Genomic DNA, 24,676 nt, shown 5'->3' with positions numbered 1-24,676 from the left:
CAGCACAAGTGCAAATGCCAGTTTGTCCATCCTGAGATGGCCGGCTAAACCCACATGCTTGTGATACCAGTGCACACCACTCCCCCTCCAGTGACTGTCATCCCCCTGTCCCCACCCCCTTATACTCGGCTGGGAAAGGAGAAATAAAATGATAATAAAGCGGGTTTATTATCGTTTTTATTTTTCCTTTCCTGCTGTTTTGAGGCAGCTGGCTGAAGAGAATGCAGATTTTCATCCTTCAAATAGGCACCAAAATGACGGTCACAGCACCCCCCTACCCTTACAGGCAGGATGTGACAGAATGTTTATCATTCTATGCATTCTCTTTCCAAAGTGTCCTTTCTATTCCTGACTCCGAGTTTCTTGTATTCAATAAGCTGGTAGCCGAGATGATCCTTTTCAATTATAATAGCATTCAACTGCAAACACTCTTCCAAACAACCCGCAGAGCTCCCAGATCGAAAGTCAGAAGTCAGGGAATGCAATTTTAAAGTAACAGAGCTACCCCTAATGAAAAGAAATGTTAGGACACATTCATGAATTAGTTAGGGAGTTTTGGATTCCGGAGTGCGTCAATGTTTCCATTTCATGGTGATTAAACTTTGACCTTCAATGCAGAAGTCCCTACTCCTAGGACGTGTTTCTTTGCTATTCCTTGTTTAAAGGACAGTGCCTTTTGGAATTGGCTTGCTCTGTTTGTAATTTGGCATTGGTGCAATCAAATGGAACTAGGGCAGCTCTGTTGTCCCAATGTAAAACATTTCAAGTTTGAGATTTACTCAGTGGGGGCTGCTGGAGTTTGAAAGTGGTGGGGCATAAAATGAAACATTTCATTTGTCTGAGCGAGATCAGGGAGAGAGGGAGCACGACTGTGCTGAAAGTGGTTCAGCATGGCAAATAAATATGGATGTAGAATAATGGTTGCCTTTTGTGTTTGCTACTGAATGCATCAAAACAAAATTCTTTTGGAGTACTTCTCCAAACGCTGACCAATGAATGATAATTGAGTAATACAGTCTGGGGGGAGAGGGGTAGTGCTGTTTTAAGACACCCAAAAAGGTTCTTTGAGGTTTGCCTTTTCAAGCATACATTTTTGCTCCAAAAAAAAAAAAACACTTATACAAAAATAAATGATGCAAACAGCTCACCCTTAGTGTATGCACAATAGTGCTAAATCATATCTCTGTCCTATTTTGCTCACCTTCTTTGTTATAGGGATCCATGTTGCTTGCTTTATGGCAGAAAACAAATCTAAGTTCTTAATTTTATTTTTAAAGATATAATGGACAGTGATTTCTCTTTTTCTTTCTAATAATAATAACAATAATAATAATAATAATAATAATACTAAATAATTCTTATTTGTAAAGTGTGAACATATCATTCAGCAAGGGTTTCAAGGCACTGGGGGCCATCAGGGAGACGTTGGGGCAGATTTATGACGACTGGGGCATCCCTGCAAATCAGCAGGGATGCGCCAGGTAAGATGCGTCACGCAAGTTTACCCTTGCGCCACCACAGATGCGCCGCCATTTACTATGCAGCGCATCGTGGCGCAAGGATAAACAGATGCGTGACGCATCTCCCGTCAGAAGCGTGGCGCATTGCTGGAGTCGTGTTGCAAGCGCGACACAACTCCAGCAATGCTCGTGGCCTGCCCATACATAACGTGGTGTGTCATGCCTGCTTCAAGCAGGCGCAAGGTTTTGACGCTGCAGCGTCAGAAAAGTGACTGAGTGGAATCTTGTAGATTTCACTCAGGCACTTTTCCGAGGCTTTACTGCGCCGGAACGCCCCCCACCCCACGCCGGAACACCCACATGAAACCTGACGCATGAGTCATGTGGTGCAGGGCTTTACAACGTGACGCATCTCCCTAGATGTGTCACATTGTAAACAGGGCGCAACGTGGCGCATGGTTTACGCCTCCGCTGCGTCACAGAAGTGACGCAATGGCGGCGCAAAAGTGGCGCAAGGGGCTCGTAAATCTGCCCCTAAATGAAGCTGACCTGACCTGCCGCCTGCCATAAAACCTTGTGGCACTGACCTGCCACACCTCTCCCCTAAACCACCACTAGCTCCTTGGCAAAAGTAGTAAATATGTACAATGACAAATTGTGCTTAATCTTGTAAACCGGATTTATGCGAGTCGGGATTTTATCAATCACTTCTTAGTTAAATATATGCGTTAGTTATTCTGGTGCTATAATTTGTCCCCTTTTGAGTTTCTTTAATATAAACTGTGCCTGTTCCATAAAGTGCACATTCACAGAGCACAGCATGACACAGAGCATGACACGGAGCGCACTTCCAGGTCGGAAAAGACAGCAGCTGTGAAAAACAAAAAACGCACTTTGGAATCAGTGCTCTTGAATTCCCCATAATAAATCCACTACCAAAGTGTCTGACATCTCACTACAAATAGCTCACCTGCTTGGATTTATTCTGCAGTTTGCACTCCTCTGCAGCATTTATCCGTTCTGGAAATGGTGGCACGCTCGAGAGCAGGAAGCTCAGCACTTGAGTGTGCACAGTGTACAATCAAAGCCTTCTAAGCATTGTCCAGTGCTCAGCTTCCAGTTTGCACCCTTAAAACTCACCCTTTCACAATATGTCACAGAGTGTGGTCAGCTAGCCTCACGGCATTTACCTCATCCCTGTAACAAACTGTAAAAGAGTGCTGTGGCTGAGACTTCACTCCCTGTTTGACGTGAAGCCCCTGGAGCTACAGGGCTCCAGTCTGATGCAACCGGAGCTAACTGTATTACATCGGCTTCAGGGGGTGGCGCTCAGCCCATGAGGCAATGGGGTTGCCGTGCTGATGACATCACAGGCCTCAGGGTTGTGATAACATCAGCCGGCAAATGTATGAATAACGGAGATTGGTGCACATGTGTTGCCGTGCTTAACAGAGTGCAGTGTAAACAGGGACGCAAGCTTAGACGAGAGTGAAGCAGCTTGTATCTCCGTTTTGGTAAACAGTCATAATATCGAAAAAAAAATATCGACTGGACAGAATATCGAGTTTTTAATATAGAATGGGCAGAATATCGAATTGCCAAAATATAGCGGTGAAGGATATCAAAAATCAGGTAAGAAATATCGATTTACATAATATAGAAGTAAGTAATATCGAGTCATAATATAGTTGTTAAAAATATCGAATTTTTTATAGGGTTTTAAGTGTTAGTACATGTGTTAAAAGTATGTATTAATTTTGGAATGTATGTTTGAATATTTTTAAAGTAATGAATTTTATGTTATTTAATTTTTGTGTAATTTAATTCCGTAGCGGGTTGTGGGTTTATAGGGGATTAGGGTGGGAAGTAATTTAATTATAGTACATTAAATAATAATTTTTAGGAATTATTAATTATTTTTAATTTAAGTTTGCGTTTTACTTCTGTAGCGGGTTGTCAGTTTATAGGGTAATAGGGTGGGAAGCAATTTAATTGTTATTATGTAATTATTAATTGGCATTGATAATTAATTTATTATAATTGATTATTAATTGGTACTACATTTTTAATAATTGGTAATTATTTTTTATTACTTTGTATTAATTGATTAATTGATAATTATATTAATTGTATTAATTTATTATTAGGAGCGGGTTGTGGGTTTATAGGGTAATAGGGTGGGAAGTAATTGAATTATAATTAAGTACTTATTGATAATATTTTTGTGTATTGATAATTAATTTACTGTTAATTATTAATTGGTATTTTTTTATTATTTACCAATTTTTGGTATTGAAAATTAATTGGTTGTTGATTAATTATTAATTGGTAATTAATTTGTATTAATTGGTAATTAATTTGTATTAATTGTTTAATTGATAATTATGTTAATTTTATTAATTTGTAGTGGGTTGTGGGTTTATAGGAGAATATGGTGGGAAGTAATTTAATTGTAAATAATTAATTATTGAAATTATTTTTGTATATTGCTAATTAATTTATTATTAATAATTATTAATTGGTATTATTTGTATCTATTAATTTTTGGTATTGGAAATTAATTGGTTGTTAGTTAATTATTAATAGGTAATTAATTAAAATAATATTTATTGGTATTTATAATTAATTAATTATTAAATATTTTGTGATTGGTAATTAATTTTAATACTTTTTTATTGGTATTAATTATTAATTTATTTTTAATAAAATATTAAATTATTATTTTCCCTACTATTGCACTCACTGGAGTGGGAATAGTAAATGTTACCCTCCCGCTATCCAACGCTTTCCCTACTGTTGCACTCTCTGAAGTGGGAATAGTAATTTTTACCCCTATGCTATCCAACGCTTTCCCTACTGTTGCACTCTTTGGAGTGGGAATAGTAATTTTTACCCCTACGCCATCTGACGTTTTCCCTACTGTTGCACTCACTGGAGTGGGAATAGTAAATGTTTTCCTCCCGCTATCCAACGCTTTCCCTACTGTTGCACTCTTTGGAGTGGGAATAGTAATTTTTACCCCTACTCTATCCAACGCTTTCCCTACTGTTGCACTCTTTGGAGTGGGAATAGTAATCTTTACCCCTACGCTATCCAACGCTTTCCTTACTGTTGCACTCACTGGAGTAGGAATAGTAAATTTTACCCGCCCGCTATCCTGCGCTAAAAATATTGATTATGTTTTATTAATATTACGTTAATATATATATATTAAAAAATAAAAATGTATGTTTATTTTTTTTAAACTTACATTAATTATTTATTATATTTAAGGTTATTTAAGTATTTTTAAGTATCTTTTAGTTAATTATATTTATTATTTTATTATTTTTACATTACTTTTAAGACATTTAAAAAATGCAATATTTTGACTAACTATATTTTTTACAACTATATTTTTGATTCGATATTTTTGTACTTACCTGTTTGTAGATAGGAATTCGATATTTTTGCATTCTATATTTTGTCAATGATATTTTGGCAGGTCGCTATTATGGCATTCTATATTATGTCAGTGATCCCTCTGTTTTTAATGACATTAAAAAAATATAAAGTATCGGAAATATTGATTTTTTGGGCGAAGACATGAAGGAGTCGGAGCCCCAGCAACCATGAAAGGGAACTGCCCATGGCGTTACTGCCACCTGTGCATAGATTGTTCTGCCTTCCAGAGCATCCCTATGTTTTTTTTCACCTTCAAACTCTTGAAGTTACATCTTGTTACGTTTTTTATTGGAATACGCTGCCTATTCAAATTCGAATCTGCAAGGTTCATTTTCAATTCAGGAAACAGCTTAAGATTAGCCTATTTTAACTGTGTTATTTTCTGCTTGTTATCCAGGTATTCGCGCCGAGATACCCTTCCTGGGGTGATTTGTGCGTGTTACAAATTAAAATGACTTAACATTGTAAATTATGCGCTCTTAGCATCAATAGAGACATGCTATTTTGCACTGAATTGTGTACATGTATAAATGACCGGTGGACACAGGTCTTAATCCAATCCATATGACGTAAAGTTGTTGGCACCCATGAAACACACAGAGCACAATTAATTTCCTCTGTTATTTCTGTATTCACATAAGGAGCAGTGGCATAAATGAAATTCTCCCTACTCTTAAACTATGAAAGGTGAACCCAACAAAGCAGAATTATCTTTTTTTTCTTATTGAGAATATAACCTCATGGATCAAAATCTTTTTTTACATATGGTACTTATGGAGCAGGATTTTACTTTGTTAAAGTTGTATTAAACAAAAGAATTGGTAGCAAGCAAAAGATGGAATTTTTTTTGTAGTTGTTTTCCCTATGTTGCCCTGGTGCACAAATGCTGATGTAGTTGTTGAAGCAACAATTTCTGTGAGTCTGCTCTGAAGGCGAAAACTTCCTCAAACTACAGCCTTCATTTCAAATCTTTATATTAGAAGACATAAAACATTACTGGCCAAAGAATATTGAAATGTGGGCCTAGGAACAAATGGAGACGAGCATTGGTGTAGCCAATAGGGTTGACCATGACTGTATCATGTACATGGCAATATTGAATGCATTATACATTTTATAAAATAAAATGTATGTTAATTCGTAGCTTTTATCTGTAATGGTGCTTGCACTGGTATTACCTCTGCCATGTAATAGTGCTTTCATCATTATATAGAAAGGGGCTTCAAGTCAGCCTTCTTGTACTAATGTTTGGAAACGTTGTTTAACACATATTGAATCATCCCACAATAGCATTTTATTCTCACATTTGTCTATCAGTGTCCATGTGTCCTTTTGTTTTTTGTGGAGTGCACAAGGAACTATTTTATATCTGAATAAAATGCTCTGTCATCACACAGTTAATTCTTTATCTCATGCATTGATTGTGTATGCAAAGCTTTTTTTTTGTTTTGTACTGCAGCAGGAGTTGATTATTTGCTTTTGTCATCGCTGGGCTAGGAGATATGAGTTTCTGAATGACCCAAAGATGTAAAAGGCTGCTGCTTCTTTCAGCCTGAGCACCATGGAGTTGTTACTAGGATCAAGATATCTGCAGTTTTACTTTACAGGCAGCAGCTGTCCTCAAATGAGAATACAGTTGTTTCAAACCTGAAGTTGCATTATATAGAAAAAATATGTCCTCACAGAAGAATACAATGGAGATGGATAGCTGTAGTTGTGCTATACTACTGACAGGCATTCTCACAGAAGATGGTGGGCTGCAGTTGTACTAATGGGAAGACAGGTCTCCTCACGTGGGTGTCACAGCCAGTGGCGTCACTAGGGGGGTGCGGGGGGTGCGGACCGCACCGGGTGAGACCCTCATGGGGGGTGACACCAAAGGGCCGGTCCGGTCGGTGTGTCTGTGGTGCACCGCACCGTGCGTGCAAAATTTTATTGAAAGTAAACAAACAACATCCAGATTCCGAAACCGAAACGCAAGGACCGTGGACGCAACGCGCGCAACCTAACCTAAACGGTTACCTTCTATTCAGCAGGAGGAGGTGCTGCCTGTGCGCAGAGCGCACTGTCTCCTCCTCCGCCGCGTCTGCTCGCCTGACGTCACGTCATCACTAGAGGGGCCCGGGTGCAGTCGGCGATGTTGTGAATCCCCCCGTGCCCCGCATTGGGCCCCAAGTGCGCGTGACTCACGAGGGATGACTAGGAGGTGAGGACTCGGAGGTCTCAGGTCACTTGTATCTATTGTACGCGCATATTTGTGCACACCGGTGTCTGCGCTTTACAAATGCTGGTATTCAGACTTTTGGCCGCCTTTCAGTCGTGATATGAGGAATAAATGTTAGTGCCGGAGAGGGGACTTCAGGTTCGTTTGGGGCCAGGGCTGCTGCTTGGCAAACTCCTGGAAACCAGCAGGAGAGAAAAGCGTTTCTGTAACCATAGACCGTCGCCATAACTCTGATATTTCACTAGTCCCTGTGGAGAGAGGCGGCTGTTAGAAGCCTCTACTCGTGCAGCCAACGGGATCCTTCAGGGGCGGCTGCAGCATCTTCCGAAGTGCTTGATAACTTATTTCTAGTTCTTTCTCGACATCGCACTTTTCCTTGAATCGTAATTCCGTTTCATGTTTCAAATGCGATGAAACTTATTACATCAGTCAGAGGCGTGGGCATAGTGGCCATTACCGCCTCCTTCAATGGGTGATACTGGTGTCAGAATGGACGATTCCAGGCGATGTCTCTCTTTCCCTCTAAGTCTGACCATTACAGCGCTCATGATTTGGAGGCCTCGGAATGGAAATACCATGCGGGGTCCAGAAAGACTGAATCCTTTACTGCACGTGTTTCCTGATTCCGGGGCTTTTTCCACAGAGCTCTGCTCAGATAGAAAGTGTCCCGCACATGGTAAAAGCAGGCCAGGTTTTACCAGACCTGTTAATTCTAAGTCCGGTGACACTGCAGCGCTTAGAATCACTGAGTGGGAATACTGCTTCAACTAACTACTAACGCAGACCTATGTACCTACCCCATATCTCCCCCTCACCTTGCCTACCTCTCCTCTCTGTCATTATGTTCCTCTATCCAACTTCTCTCTCAACCTCACAGACCTCTCTACCACTGTCTGTACTTGTCTCATCATCGCTACCTGTACCCTCCCTGGCTACCTCAACTCTCTATCCCGCACCTCCCTGTGCACTCCGTGGCTTTGTTTACATACCACCTATCTGCAACTGTCCTTCATCTACTTCACCTCTCAATCTCATCTCTCTATACCTCACCTCTCTCTACCTTTGCCTCGGGCTCTCTCCTCCGATTCACTACCTCACATCCCATTCCCTACCCCATCTTTCTACCCAACTTCTCTACTGCTACCTAACCTCTCAATTTACCTCACCACTCATTCACCACTACTCTTCACTCTACCTCTGTTCCCTCTACCTCACTTCTCCCCCTACCCTCCTCCTTTATTTCTACCCATCTTTCTCTGCCTCCTTTTCTCTATCCTTATCTCGCTCTGAACTCACTATGCACATTCTTCTCTATTTAATTTCACACTCTCTACCTCACCTTACTCTCTCTACTTATTTCTCTTTTTGCCTCTATTTATCTAACGCAAAAACAACAATTGATGGACAGAATGCAGAACAATGTCATACATTCACCCCAGTACAGAGATCTGGGCCTAAATCCATCGTTTTTTTGCTCACCATGCCATTCCAGTTTGAACCCAGCCATATGCAAATCAGTCTTGACCCTGTGCCCCATGGGAACAGTCCAGCCCGAACTGCCAAGCCAGGTCCTCCCTGGACTGGAAACAAGCATCCTAGGACCGGTTTCGGGCTTTCAGCCCTCGTCAGCCAGGATAGCTTGATTCCAGTGGCATGGAGAGCAAGGGACTCACGTCTGAGCATACCCTTCCCACTCGGGGTGACAAATGCAAAAACAACAATTGATGGACAGAATGCAGAACAATGTCATACATTCACCCCAGTACAGAGATCTGGGCCTAAATCCATCGTTTTTTTGCTCACCATGCCATTCCAGTTTGAACCCAGCCATATGCAAATCAGTCTTGACCCTGTGCCCCATGGGAACAGTCCAGCCCGAACTGCCAAGCCAGGTCCTCCCTGGACTGGAAACAAGCATCCTAGGACCGGTTTCGGGCTTTCAGCCCTCGTCAGCCAGGATAGCTTGATTCCAGTGGCATGGAGAGCAAGGGACTCACGTCTGAGCATACCCTTCCCACTCGGGGTGACAAATGCAAAAACAACAATTGATGGACAGAATGCAGAACAATGTCATACATTCACCCCAGTACAGAGATCTGGGCCTAAATCCATCGTTTTTTTGCTCACCATGCCATTCCAGTTTGAACCCAGCCATATGCAAATCAGTCTTGACCCTGTGCCCCATGGGAACAGTCCAGCCCGAACTGCCAAGCCAGGTCCTCCCTGGACTGGAAACAAGCATCCTAGGACCGGTTTCCGGCTTTCAGCCCTCGTCAGCCAGGATAGCTTGATTCCAGTGGCATGGAGAGCAAGGGACTCACGTCTGAGCATACCCTTCCCACTCGGGGTGACAAATGCAAAAACAACAATTGATGGACAGAATGCAGAACAATGTCATACATTCACCCCAGTACAGAGATCTGGGCCTAAATCCATCGTTTTTTTGCTCACCATGCCATTCCAGTTTGAACCCAGCCATATGCAAATCAGTCTTGACCCTGTGCCCCATGGGAACAGTCCAGCCCGAACTGCCAAGCCAGGTCCTCCCTGGACTGGAAACAAGCATCCTAGGACCGGTTTCCGGCTTTCAGCCCTCGTCAGCCAGGATAGCTTGATTCCAGTGGCATGGAGAGCAAGGGACTCACGTCTGAGCATACCCTTCCCACTCGGGGTGACAAATGCAAAAACAACAATTGATGGACAGAATGCAGAACAATGTCATACATTCACCCCAGTACAGAGATCTGGGCCTAAATCCATCTTTTTTTTGCTCACCATGCCATTCCAGTTTGAACCCAGCCATATGCAAATCAGTCTTGACCCTGTGCCCCATGGGAACAGTCCAGCCCGAACTGCCAAGCCAGGTCCTCCCTGGACTGGAAACAAGCATCCTAGGACCGGTTTCGGGCTTTCAGCCCTCGTCAGCCAGGATAGCTTGATTCCAGTGGCATGGAGAGCAAGGGACTCACGTCTGAGCATACCCTTCCCACTCGGGGTGACAAATGCAAAAACAACAATTGATGGACAGAATGCAGAACAATGTCATACATTCACCCCAGTACAGAGATCTGGGCCTAAATCCATCGTTTTTTTGCTCACCATGCCATTCCAGTTTGAACCCAGCCATATGCAAATCAGTCTTGACCCTGTGCCCCATGGGAACAGTCCAGCCCGAACTGCCAAGCCAGGTCCTCCCTGGACTGGAAACAAGCATCCTAGGACCGGTTTCGGGCTTTCAGCCCTCGTCAGCCAGGATAGCTTGATTCCAGTGGCATGGAGAGCAAGGGACTCACGTCTGAGCATACCCTTCCCACTCGGGGTGACAAATGCAAAAACAACAATTGATGGACAGAATGCAGAACAATGTCATACATTCACCCCAGTACAGAGATCTGGGCCTAAATCCATCGTTTTTTTGCTCACCATGCCATTCCAGTTTGAACCCAGCCATATGCAAATCAGTCTTGACCCTGTGCCCCATGGGAACAGTCCAGCCCGAACTGCCAAGCCAGGTCCTCCCTGGACTGGAAACAAGCATCCTAGGACCGGTTTCGGGCTTTCAGCCCTCGTCAGCCAGGATAGCTTGATTCCAGTGGCATGGAGAGCAAGGGACTCACGTCTGAGCATACGCTTCCCACTCGGGGTGACAAATGCAAAAACAACAATTGATGGACAGAATGCAGAACAATGTCATACATTCACCCCAGTACAGAGATCTGGGCCTAAATCCATCGTTTTTTTGCTCACCATGCCATTCCAGTTTGAACCCAGCCATATGCAAATCAGTCTTGACCCTGTGCCCCATGGGAACAGTCCAGCCCGAACTGCCAAGCCAGGTCCTCCCTGGACTGGAAACAAGCATCCTAGGACCGGTTTCGGGCTTTCAGCCCTCGTCAGCCAGGATAGCTTGATTCCAGTGGCATGGAGAGCAAGGGACTCACGTCTGAGCATACCCTTCCCACTCGGGGTGACAAATGCAAAAACAACAATTGATGGACAGAATGCAGAACAATGTCATACATTCACCCCAGTACAGAGATCTGGGCCTAAATCCATCGTTTTTTTGCTCACCATGCCATTCCAGTTTGAACCCAGCCATATGCAAATCAGTCTTGACCCTGTGCCCCATGGGAACAGTCCAGCCCGAACTGCCAAGCCAGGTCCTCCCTGGACTGGAAACAAGCATCCTAGGACCGGTTTCGGGCTTTCAGCCCTCGTCAGCCAGGATAGCTTGATTCCAGTGGCATGGAGAGCAAGGGACTCACGTCTGAGCATACCCTTCCCACTCGGGGTGACAAATGCAAAAACAACAATTGATGGACAGAATGCAGAACAATGTCATACATTCACCCCAGTACAGAGATCTGGGCCTAAATCCATCGTTTTTTTGCTCACCATGCCATTCCAGTTTGAACCCAGCCATATGCAAATCAGTCTTGACCCTGTGCCCCATGGGAACAGTCCAGCCCGAACTGCCAAGCCAGGTCCTCCCTGGACTGGAAACAAGCATCCTAGGACCGGTTTCGGGCTTTCAGCCCTCGTCAGCCAGGATAGCTTGATTCCAGTGGCATGGAGAGCAAGGGACTCACGTCTGAGCATACCCTTCCCACTCGGGGTGACAAATGCAAAAACAACAATTGATGGACAGAATGCAGAACAATGTCATACATTCACCCCAGTACAGAGATCTGGGCCTAAATCCATCGTTTTTTTGCTCACCATGCCATTCCAGTTTGAACCCAGCCATATGCAAATCAGTCTTGACCCTGTGCCCCATGGGAACAGTCCAGCCCAAACTGCCAAGCCAGGTCCTCCCTGGACTGGAAACAAGCATCCTAGGACCGGTTTCGGGCTTTCAGCCCTCGTCAGCCAGGATAGCTTGATTCCAGTGGCATGGAGAGCAAGGGACTCACGTCTGAGCATACCCTTCCCACTCGGGGTGACAAATGCAAAAACAACAATTGATGGACAGAATGCAGAACAATGTCATACATTCACCCCAGTACAGAGATCTGGGCCTAAATCCATCGTTTTTTTGCTCACCATGCCATTCCAGTTTGAACCCAGCCATATGCAAATCAGTCTTGACCCTGTGCCCCATGGGAACAGTCCAGCCCGAACTGCCAAGCCAGGTCCTCCCTGGACTGGAAACAAGCATCCTAGGACCGGTTTCGGGCTTTCAGCCCTCGTCAGCCAGGATAGCTTGATTCCAGTGGCATGGAGAGCAAGGGACTCACGTCTGAGCATACCCTTCCCACTCGGGGTGACAAATGCAAAAACAACAATTGATGGACAGAATGCAGAACAATGTCATACATTCACCCCAGTACAGAGATCTGGGCCTAAATCCATGGTTTTTTTGCTCACCATGCCATTCCAGTTTGAACCCAGCCATATGCAAATCAGTCTTGACCCTGTGCCCCATGGGAACAGTCCAGCCCGAACTGCCAAGCCAGGTCCTCCCTGGACTGGAAACAAGCATCCTAGGACCGGTTTCGGGCTTTCAGCCCTCGTCAGCCAGGATAGCTTGATTCCAGTGGCATGGAGAGCAAGGGACTCACGTCTGAGCATACCCTTCCCACTCGGGGTGACAAATGCAAAAACAACAATTGATGGACAGAATGCAGAACAATGTCATACATTCACCCCAGTACAGAGATCTGGGCCTAAATCCATCGTTTTTTTGCTCACCATGCCATTCCAGTTTGAACCCAGCCATATGCAAATCAGTCTTGACCCTGTGCCCCATGGGAACAGTCCAGCCCGAACTGCCAAGCCAGGTCCTCCCTGGACTGGAAACAAGCATCCTAGGACCGGTTTCGGGCTTTCAGCCCTCGTCAGCCAGGATAGCTTGATTCCAGTGGCATGGAGAGCAAGGGACTCACGTCTGAGCATACCCTTCCCACTCGGGGTGACAAATGCAAAAGCAACAATTGATGGACAGAATGCAGAACAATGTCATACATTCACCCCAGTACAGAGATCTGGGCCTAAATCCATCATTTTTTTGCTCACCATGCCATTCCAGTTTGAACCCAGCCATATGCAAATCAGTCTTGACCCTGTGCCCCATGGGAACAGTCCAGCCCGAACTGCCAAGCCAGGTCCTCCCTGGACTGGAAACAAGCATCCTAGGACCGGTTTCGGGCTTTCAGCCCTCGTCAGCCAGGATAGCTTGATTCCAGTGGCATGGAGAGCAAGGTACTCACGTCTGAGCATACCCTTCCCACTCGGGGTGACAAATGCAAAAACAACAATTGATGGACAGAATGCAGAACAATGTCATACATTCACCCCAGTACAGAGATCTGGGCCTAAATCCATCGTTTTTTTGCTCACCATGCCATTCCAGTTTGAACCCAGCCATATGCAAATCAGTCTTGACCCTGTGCCCCATGGGAACAGTCCAGCCCGAACTGCCAAGCCAGGTCCTCCCTGGACTGGAAACAAGCATCCTAGGACCGGTTTCGGGCTTTCAGCCCTCGTCAGCCAGGATAGCTTGATTCCAGTGGCATGGAGAGCAAGGGACTCACGTCTGAGCATACCCTTCCCACTCGGGGTGACAAATGCAAAAACAACAATTGATGGACAGAATGCAGAACAATGTCATACATTCACCCCAGTACAGAGATCTGGGCCTAAATCCATCGTTTTTTTGCTCACCATGCCATTCCAGTTTGAACCCAGCCATATGCAAATCAGTCTTGACCCTGTGCCCCATGGGAACAGTCCAGCCCGAACTGCCAAGCCAGGTCCTCCCTGGACTGGAAACAAGCATCCTAGGACCGGTTTCGGGCTTTCAGCCCTCGTCAGCCAGGATAGCTTGATTCCAGTGGCATGGAGAGCAAGGGACTCACGTCTGAGCATACCCTTCCCACTCGGGGTGACAAATGCAAAAACAACAATTGATGGACAGAATGCAGAACAATGTCATACATTCACCCCAGTACAGAGATCTGGGCCTAAATCCATCGTTTTTTTGCTCACCATGCCATTCCAGTTTGAACCCAGCCATATGCAAATCAGTCTTGACCCTGTGCCCCATGGGAACAGTCCAGCCCGAACTGCCAAGCCAGGTCCTCCCTGGACTGGAAACAAGCATCCTAGGACCGGTTTCGGGCTTTCAGCCCTCGTCAGCCAGGATAGCTTGATTCCAGTGGCATGGAGAGCAAGGGACTCACGTCTGAGCATACCCTTCCCACTCGGGGTGACAAATGCAAAAACAACAATTGATGGACAGAATGCAGAACAATGTCATACATTCACCCCAGTACAGAGATCTGGGCCTAAATCCATCGTTTTTTTGCTCACCATGCCATTCCAGTTTGAACCCAGCCATATGCAAATCAGTCTTGACCCTGTGCCCCATGGGAACAGTCCAGCCCGAACTGCCAAGCCAGGTCCTCCCTGGACTGGAAACAAGCATCCTAGGACCGGTTTCGGGCTTTCAGCCCTCGTCAGCCAGGATAGCTTGATTCCAGTGGCATGGAGAGCAAGGGACTCACGTCTGAGCATACCCTTCCCACTCGGGGTGACAAATGCAAAAACAACAATTGATGGACAGAATGCAGAACAATGTCATACATTCACCCCAGTACAGAGATCTGGGCCTAAATCCATCGTTTTTTTGCTCACCATGCCATTCCAGTTTGAACCCAGCCATATGCAAATCAGTCTTGACCCTGTGCCCCATGGGAACAGTCCAGCCCAAACTGCCAAGCCAGGTCCTCCCTGGACTGGAAACAAGCATCCTAGGACCGGTTTCGGGCTTTCAGCCCTCGTCAGCCAGGATAGCTTGATTCCAGTGGCATGGAGAGCAAGGGACTCACGTCTGAGCATACCCTTCCCACTCGGGGTGACAAATGCAAAAACAACAATTGATGGACAGAATGCAGAACAATGTCATACATTCACCCCAGTACAGAGATCTGGGCCTAAATCCATCGTTTTTTTGCTCACCATGCCATTCCAGTTTGAACCCAGCCATATGCAAATCAGTCTTGACCCTGTGCCCCATGGGAACAGTCCAGCCCGAACTGCCAAGCCAGGTCCTCCCTGGACTGGAAACAAGCATCCTAGGACCGGTTTCGGGCTTTCAGCCCTCGTCAGCCAGGATAGCTTGATTCCAGTGGCATGGAGAGCAAGGGACTCACGTCTGAGCATACCCTTCCCACTCGGGGTGACAAATGCAAAAACAACAATTGATGGACAGAATGCAGAACAATGTCATACATTCACCCCAGTACAGAGATCTGGGCCTAAATCCATGGTTTTTTTGCTCACCATGCCATTCCAGTTTGAACCCAGCCATATGCAAATCAGTCTTGACCCTGTGCCCCATGGGAACAGTCCAGCCCGAACTGCCAAGCCAGGTCCTCCCTGGACTGGAAACAAGCATCCTAGGACCGGTTTCGGGCTTTCAGCCCTCGTCAGCCAGGATAGCTTGATTCCAGTGGCATGGAGAGCAAGGGACTCACGTCTGAGCATACCCTTCCCACTCGGGGTGACAAATGCAAAAACAACAATTGATGGACAGAATGCAGAACAATGTCATACATTCACCCCAGTACAGAGATCTGGGCCTAAATCCATCGTTTTTTTGCTCACCATGCCATTCCAGTTTGAACCCAGCCATATGCAAATCAGTCTTGACCCTGTGCCCCATGGGAACAGTCCAGCCCGAACTGCCAAGCCAGGTCCTCCCTGGACTGGAAACAAGCATCCTAGGACCGGTTTCGGGCTTTCAGCCCTCGTCAGCCAGGATAGCTTGATTCCAGTGGCATGGAGAGCAAGGGACTCACGTCTGAGCATACCCTTCCCACTCGGGGTGACAAATGCAAAAGCAACAATTGATGGACAGAATGCAGAACAATGTCATACATTCACCCCAGTACAGAGATCTGGGCCTAAATCCATCATTTTTTTGCTCACCATGCCATTCCAGTTTGAACCCAGCCATATGCAAATCAGTCTTGACCCTGTGCCCCATGGGAACAGTCCAGCCCGAACTGCCAAGCCAGGTCCTCCCTGGACTGGAAACAAGCATCCTAGGACCGGTTTCGGGCTTTCAGCCCTCGTCAGCCAGGATAGCTTGATTCCAGTGGCATGGAGAGCAAGGTACTCACGTCTGAGCATACCCTTCCCACTCGGGGTGACAAATGCAAAAACAACAATTGATGGACAGAATGCAGAACAATGTCATACATTCACCCCAGTACAGAGATCTGGGCCTAAATCCATCGTTTTTTTGCTCACCATGCCATTCCAGTTTGAACCCAGCCATATGCAAATCAGTCTTGACCCTGTGCCCCATGGGAACAGTCCAGCCCGAACTGCCAAGCCAGGTCCTCTCTGGACTGGAAACAAGCATCCTAGGACCGGTTTCGGGCTTTCAGCCCTCGTCAGCCAGGATAGCTTGATTCCAGTGGCATGGAGAGCAAGGGGCTCACGTCTGAGCATACCCTTCCCACTCGGGGTGACAAATGCAAAAACAACAATTGATGGACAGAATGCAGAACAATGTCATACATTCACCCCAGTACAGAGATCTGGGCCTAAATCCATCGTTTTTTTGCTCACCATGCCATTCCAGTTTGAACCCAGCCATATGCAAATCAGTCTTGACCCTGTGCCCCATGGGAACAGTCCAGCCCGAACTGCCAAGCCAGGTCCTCCCTGTACTGGAAACAAGCATCCTAGGACCGGTTTCGGGCTTTCAGCCCTCGTCAGCCAGGATAGCTTGATTCCAGTGGCATGGAGAGCAAGGGACTCACGTCTGAGCATACCCTTCCCACTCGGGGTGACAAATGCAAAAACAACAATTGATGGACAGAATGCAGAACAATGTCATACATTCACCCCAGTACAGAGATCTGGGCCTAAATCCATCGTTTTTTTGCTCACCATGCCATTCCAGTTTGAACCCAGCCATATGCAAATCAGTCTTGACCCTGTGCCCCATGGGAACAGTCCAGCCCGAACTGCCAAGCCAGGTCCTCCCTGGACTGGAAACAAGCATCCTAGGACCGGTTTCGGGCTTTCAGCCCTCGTCAGCCAGGATAGCTTGATTCCAGTGGCATGGAGAGCAAGGGACTCACGTCTGAGCATACCCTTCCCACTCGGGGTGACAAATGCAAAAACAACAATTGATGGACAGAATGCAGAACAATGTCATACATTCACCCCAGTACAGAGATCTGGGCCTAAATCCATCGTTTTTTTGCTCACCATGCCATTCCAGTTTGAACAAAGCCATATGCAAATCAGTCTTGACCCTGTGCCCCATGGGAACAGTCCAGCCCGAACTGCCAAGCCAGGTCCTCCCTGGACTGGAAACAAGCATCCTATGACCGGTTTCGGGCTTTCAGCCCTCGTCAGCCAGGATAGCTTGATTCCAGTGGCATGGAGAGCAAGGGACTCACGTCTGAGCATACCCTTCCCACTCGGGGTGACAAATGCAAAAACAACAATTGATGGACAGAATGCAGAACAATGTCATACATTCACCCCAGTACAGAGATCTGGGCCTAAATCCATCGTTTTCTTGCTCACCATGCCATTCCAGTTTGAACCCAGCCAAATGCAAATCAGTCTTGACCCTGTGCCCCATGGGAACAGTCCAGCCCGAACTGCCAAGCCAGGTCCTCCCTGGACTGGAAACAAGCATCCTAGGACCGGTTTCGGGCTTTCAGCCCTCGTCAGCCAGGATAGCTTGATTCCAGTGGCATGGAGAGCAAGGGACTCACGTCTGAGCATACCCTTCCCACTCGGGGTGACAAATGCAAAAACAACAATTGATGGACAGAATGCAGAACAATGTCATACATTCACCCCAGTACAGAGATCTGGGCCTAAATCCATCGTTTTTTTGCTCACCATGCCATTCCAGTTTGAACCCAGCCATATGCAAATCAGTCTTGACCCTGTGCCCCATGGGAACAGTCCAGCCCGAACTGCCAAGCCAGGTCCTCCCTGGACTGGAAACAAGCATCCTAGGACCGGTTTCGGGCTTTCAGCCCTCGTCAGCCAGGATAGCTTGATTCCAGTGGCATGGAGAGCAAGGGACTCACGTCTGAGCATACCCTTCCCACTCGGGGTGACAAATGCAAAAACAACAATTGATGGACAGAATGCAGAACAATGTCATACATTCACCCCAGTACAGAGATCTGGGCCTAAATCCATCGTTTTTTTGCTCACCATGCCATTCCAGTTTGAACCCAGCCATATGCAAATCAGTCTTGACCCTGTGCCCCATGGGAACAGTCCAGCCCGAACTGCCAAGCCAGGTCCTCCCTGGACTGGAAACAAGCATCCTAGGACCGGTTTCGGGCTTTCAGCCCTCGTCAGCCAGGATAGCTTGATTCCAGTGGCATGGAGAGCAAGGGACTCACGTCTGAGCATACCCTTCCCACTCGGGGTGACAAATGCAAAAACAACAATTGATGGACAGAATGCAGAACAATGTCATACATTCACCCCAGTACAGAGATCTGGGCCTAAATCCATCGTTTTTTTGCTCACCATGCCATTCCAGTTTGAACCCAGCCATATGCAAATCAGTCTTGACCCTGTGCCCCATGGGAACAGTCCAGCCCGAACTGCCAAGCCAGGTCCTCCCTGGACTGGAAACAAGCATCCTAGGACCGGTTTCGGGCTTTCAGCCCTCGTCAGCCAGGATAGCTTGATTCCAGTGGCATGGAGAGCAAGGGACTCACGTCTGAGCATACCCTTCCCACTCGGGGTGACAAATGCAAAAACAACAATTGATGGACAGAATGCAGAACAATGTCATACATTCACCCCAGTACAGAGATCTGGGCCTAAATCCATCGTTTTTTTGCTCACCATGCCATTCCAGTTTGAACCCAGCCATATGCAAATCAGTCTTGACCCTGTGCCCCATGGGAACAGTCCAGCCCGAACTGCCAAGCCAGGTCCTCCCTGGACTGGAAACAAGCATCCTAGGACCGGTTTCGGGCTTTCAGCCCTCGTCAGCCAGGATAGCTTGATTCCAGTGGCATGGAGAGCAAGGGACTCACGTCTGAGCATACCCTTCCCACTCGGGGTGACAAATGCAAAAACAACAATTGATGGACAGAATGCAGAACAATGTCATACATTCACCCCAGTACAGAGATCTGGGCCTAAATCCATCGTTTTTTTGCTCACCATGCCATTCCAGTTTGAACCCAGCCATATGCAAATCAGTCTTGACCCTGTGCCCCATGGGAACAGTCCAGCCCGAACTGCCAAGCCAGGTCCTCCCTGGACTGGAAACAAGCATCCTAGGACCGGTTTCGGGCTTTCAGCCCTCGTCAGCCAGGATAGCTTGATTCCAGTGGCATGGAGAGCAAGGGACTCACGTCTGAGCATACCCTTCCCACTCGGGGTGACAAATGCAAAAACAACAATTGATGGACAGAATGCAGAACAATGTCATACATTCACCCCAGTACAGAGATCTGGGCCTAAATCCATCGTTTTTTTGCTCACCATGCCATTCCAGTTTGAACCCAGCCATATGCAAATCAGTCTTGACCCTGTGCCCCATGGGAACAGTCCAGCCCGAACTGCCAAGCCAGGTCCTCCCTGGACTGGAAACAAGCATCCTAGGACCGGTTTCGGGCTTTCAGCCCTCGTCAGCCAGGATAGCTTGATTCCAGTGGCATGGAGAGCAAGGGACTCACGTCTGAGCATACCCTTCCCACTCGGGGTGACAAATGCAAAAACAACAATTGATGGACAGAATGCAGAACAATGTCATACATTCACCCCAGTACAGAGATCTGGGCCTAAATCCATCGTTTTTTTGCTCACCATGCCATTCCAGTTTGAACCCAGCCATATGCAAATCAGTCTTGACCCTGTGCCCCATGGGAACAGTCCAGCCCGAACTGCCAAGCCAGGTCCTCCCTGGACTGGAAACAAGCATCCTAGGACCGGTTTCGGGCTTTCAGCCCTCGTCAGCCAGGATAGCTTGATTCCAGTGGCATGGAGAGCAAGGGACTCACGTCTGAGCATACCCTTCCCACTCGGGGTGACAAATGCAAAAACAACAATTGATGGACAGAATGCAGAACAATGTCATACATTCACCCCAGTACAGAGATCTGGGCCTAAATCCATCGTTTTTTTGCTCACCATGCCATTCTAGTTTGAACCCAGCCATATGCAAATCAGTCTTGACCCTGTGCCCCATGGGAACAGTCCAGCCCGAACTGCCAAGCCAGGTCCTCCCTGGACTGGAAACAAGCATCCTAGGACCGGTTTCGGGCTTTCAGCCCTCGTCAGCCAGGATAGCTTGATTCCAGTGGCATGGAGAGCAAGGGACTCACGTCTGAGCATACCCTTCCCACTCGGGGTGACAAATGCAAAAACAACAATTGATGGACAGAATGCAGAACAATGTCATACATTCACCCCAGTACAGAGATCTGGGCCTAAATAAATCGTTTTTTTGCTCACCATGCCATTCCAGTTTGAACCCAGCCATATGCAAATCAGTCTTGACCCTGTGCCCCATGGGAACAGTCCAGCCCGAACTGCCAAGCCAGGTCCTCCCTGGACTGGAAACAAGCATCCTAGGACCGGTTTCGGGCTTTCAGCCCTCGTCAGCCAGGATAGCTTGATTCCAGTGGCATGGAGAGCAAGGGACTCACGTCTGAGCATACCCTTCCCACTCGGGGTGACAAATGCAAAAACAACAATTGATGGACAGAATGCAGAACAATGTCATACATTCACCCCAGTACAGAGATCTGGGCCTAAATCCATCGTTTTTTTGCTCACCATGCAATTCCAGTTTGAACCCAGCCATATGCAAATCAGTCTTGACCCTGTGCCCCATGGGAACAGTCCAGCCCGAACTGCCAAGCCAGGTCCTCCCTGGACTGGAAACAAGCATCCTAGGACCGGTTTCGGGCTTTCAGCCCTCGTCAGCCAGGATAGCTTGATTCCAGTGGCATGGAGAGCAAGGGACTCACGTCTGAGCATACCCTTCCCACTCGGGGTGACAAATGCAAAAACAACAATTGATGGACAGAATGCAGAACAATGTCATACATTCACCCCAGTACAGAGATCTGGGCCTAAATCCATCGTTTTTTTGCTCACCATGCCATTCCAGTTTGAACCCAGCCATATGCAAATCAGTCTTGACCCTGTGCCCCATGGGAACAGTCCAGCCCGAACTGCCAAGCCAGGTCCTCCCTGGACTGGAAACAAGCATCCTAGGACCGGTTTCGGGCTTTCAGCCCTCGTCAGCCAGGATAGCTTGATTCCAGTGGCATGGAGAGCAAGGGACTCACGTCTGAGCATACCCTTCCCACTCGGGGTGACAAATGCAAAAACAACAATTGATGGACAGAATGCAGAACAATGTCATACATTCACCCCAGTACAGAGATCTGGGCCTAAATCCATCGTTTTTTTGCTCACCATGCCATTCCAGTTTGAACCCAGCCATATGCAAATCAGTCTTGACCCTGTGCCCCATGGGAACAGTCCAGCCCGAACTGCCAAGCCAGGTCCTCCCTGGACTGGAAACAAGCATCCTAGGACCGGTTTCGGGCTTTCAGCCCTCGTCAGCCAGGATAGCTTGATTCCAGTGGCATGGAGAGCAAGGGACTCACGTCTGAGCATACCCTTCCCACTCGGGGTGACAAATGCAAAAACAACAATTGATGGACAGAATGCAGAACAATGTCATACATTCACCCCAGTACAGAGATCTGGGCCTAAATCCATCGTTTTTTTGCTCACCATGCCATTCCAGTTTGAACCCAGCCATATGCAAATCAGTCTTGACCCTGTGCCCCATGGGAACAGTCCAGCCCGAACTGCCAAGCCAGGTCCTCCCTGGACTGGAAACAAGCATCCTAGGACCGGTTTCGGGCTTTCAGCCCTCGTCAGCCAGGATAGCTTGATTCCAGTGGCATGGAGAGCAAGGGACTCACGTCTGAGCATACCCTTCCCACTCGGGGTGACAAATGCAAAAACAACAATTGATGGACAGAATGCAGAACAATGTCATACATTCACCCCAGTACAGAGATCTGGGCCTAAATCCATCGTTTTTTTGCTCACCATGCCATTCCAGTTTGAACCCAGCCATATGCAAATCAGTCTTGACCCTGTGCCCCATGGGAACAGTCCAGCCCGAACTGCCAAGCCAGGTCCTCCCTGGACTGGAAACAAGCATCCTAGGACCGGTTTCGGGCTTTCAGCCCTCGTCAGCCAGGATAGCTTGATTCCAGTGGCATGGAGAGCAAGGGACTCACGTCTGAGCATACCCTTCCCACTCGGGGTGACAAATGCAAAAACAACAATTGATGGACAGAATGCAGAACAATGTCATACATTCACCCCAGTACAGAGATCTGGGCCTAAATCCATCGTTTTTTTGCTCACCATGCCATTCCAGTTTGAACCCAGCCATATGCAAATCAGTCTTGACCCTGTGCCCCATGGGAACAGTCCAGCCCGAACTGCCAAGCCAGGTCCTCCCTGGACTGGAAACAAGCATCCTAGGACCGGTTTCGGGCTTTCAGCCCTCGTCAGCCAGGATAGCTTGATTCCAGTGGCATGGAGAGCAAGGGACTCACGTCTGAGCATACCCTTCCCACTCGGGGTGACAAATGCAAAAACAACAATTGATGGACAGAATGCAGAACAATGTCATACATTCACCCCAGTACAGAGATCTGGGCCTAAATCCATCGTTTTTTTGCTCACCATGCCATTCCAGTTTGAACCCAGCCATATGCAAATCAGTCTTGACCCTGTGCCCCATGGGAACAGTCCAGCCCGAACTGCCAAGCCAGGTCCTCCCTGGACTGGAAACAAGCATCCTAGGACCGGTTTCGGGCTTTCAGCCCTCGTCAGCCAGGATAGCTTGATTCCAGTGGCATGGAGAGCAAGGGACTCACGTCTGAGCATACCCTTCCCACTCGGGGTGACAAATGCAAAAACAACAATTGATGGACAGAATGCAGAACAATGTCATACATTCACCCCAGTACAGAGATCTGGGCCTAAATCCATCGTTTTTTTGCTCACCATGCCATTCCAGTTTGAACCCAGCCATATGCAAATCAGTCTTGACCCTGTGCCCCATGGGAACAGTCCAGCCCGAACTGCCAAGCCAGGTCCTCCCTGGACTGGAAACAAGCATCCTAGGACCGGTTTCGGGCTTTCAGCCCTCGTCAGCCAGGATAGCTTGATTCCAGTGGCATGGAGAGCAAGGGACTCACGTCTGAGCATACCCTTCCCACTCGGGGTGACAAATGCAAAAACAACAATTGATGGACAGAATGCAGAACAATGTCATACATTCACCCCAGTACAGAGATCTGGGCCTAAATCCATCGTTTTTTTGCTCACCATGCCATTCCAGTTTGAACCCAGCCATATGCAAATCAGTCTTGACCCTGTGCCCCATGGGAACAGTCCAGCCCGAACTGCCAAGCCAGGTCCTCCCTGGACTGGAAACAAGCATCCTAGGACCGGTTTCGGGCTTTCAGCCCTCGTCAGCCAGGATAGCTTGATTCCAGTGGCATGGAGAGCAAGGGACTCACGTCTGAGCATACCCTTCCCACTCGGGGTGACAAATGCAAAAACAACAATTGATGGACAGAATGCAGAACAATGTCATACATTCACCCCAGTACAGAGATCTGGGCCTAAATCCATCGTTTTTTTGCTCACCATGCCATTCCAGTTTGAACCCAGCCATATGCAAATCAGTCTTGACCCTGTGCCCCATGGGAACAGTCCAGCCCGAACTGCCAAGCCAGGTCCTCCCTGGACTGGAAACAAGCATCCTAGGACCGGTTTCGGGCTTTCAGCCCTCGTCAGCCAGGATAGCTTGATTCCAGTGGCATGGAGAGCAAGGGACTCACGTCTGAGCATACCCTTCCCACTCGGGGTGACAAATGCAAAAACAACAATTGATGGACAGAATGCAGAACAATGTCATACATTCACCCCAGTACAGAGATCTGGGCCTAAATCCATCGTTTTTTTGCTCACCATGCCATTCCAGTTTGAACCCAGCCATATGCAAATCAGTCTTGACCCTGTGCCCCATGGGAACAGTCCAGCCCGAACTGCCAAGCCAGGTCCTCCCTGGACTGGAAACAAGCATCCTAGGACCGGTTTCGGGCTTTCAGCCCTCGTCAGCCAGGATAGCTTGATTCCAGTGGCATGGAGAGCAAGGGACTCACGTCTGAGCATACCCTTCCCACTCGGGGTGACAAATGCAAAAACAACAATTGATGGACAGAATGCAGAACAATGTCATACATTCACCCCAGTACAGAGATCTGGGCCTAAATCCATCGTTTTTTTGCTCACCATGCCATTCCAGTTTGAACCCAGCCATATGCAAATCAGTCTTGACCCTGTGCCCCATGGGAACAGTCCAGCCCGAACTGCCAAGCCAGGTCCTCCCTGGACTGGAAACAAGCATCCTAGGACCGGTTTCAGGCTTTCAGCCCTCGTCAGCCAGGATAGCTTGATTCCAGTGGCATGGAGAGCAAGGGACTCA

This window comes from Triturus cristatus, chromosome 4_1, assembly GCF_964204655.1.
Source record: "Triturus cristatus chromosome 4_1, aTriCri1.1, whole genome shotgun sequence".
Taxonomy (NCBI): Eukaryota; Metazoa; Chordata; class Amphibia; order Caudata; family Salamandridae; genus Triturus; species Triturus cristatus.
Note: the sequence above shows the minus strand (reverse complement) of the source record.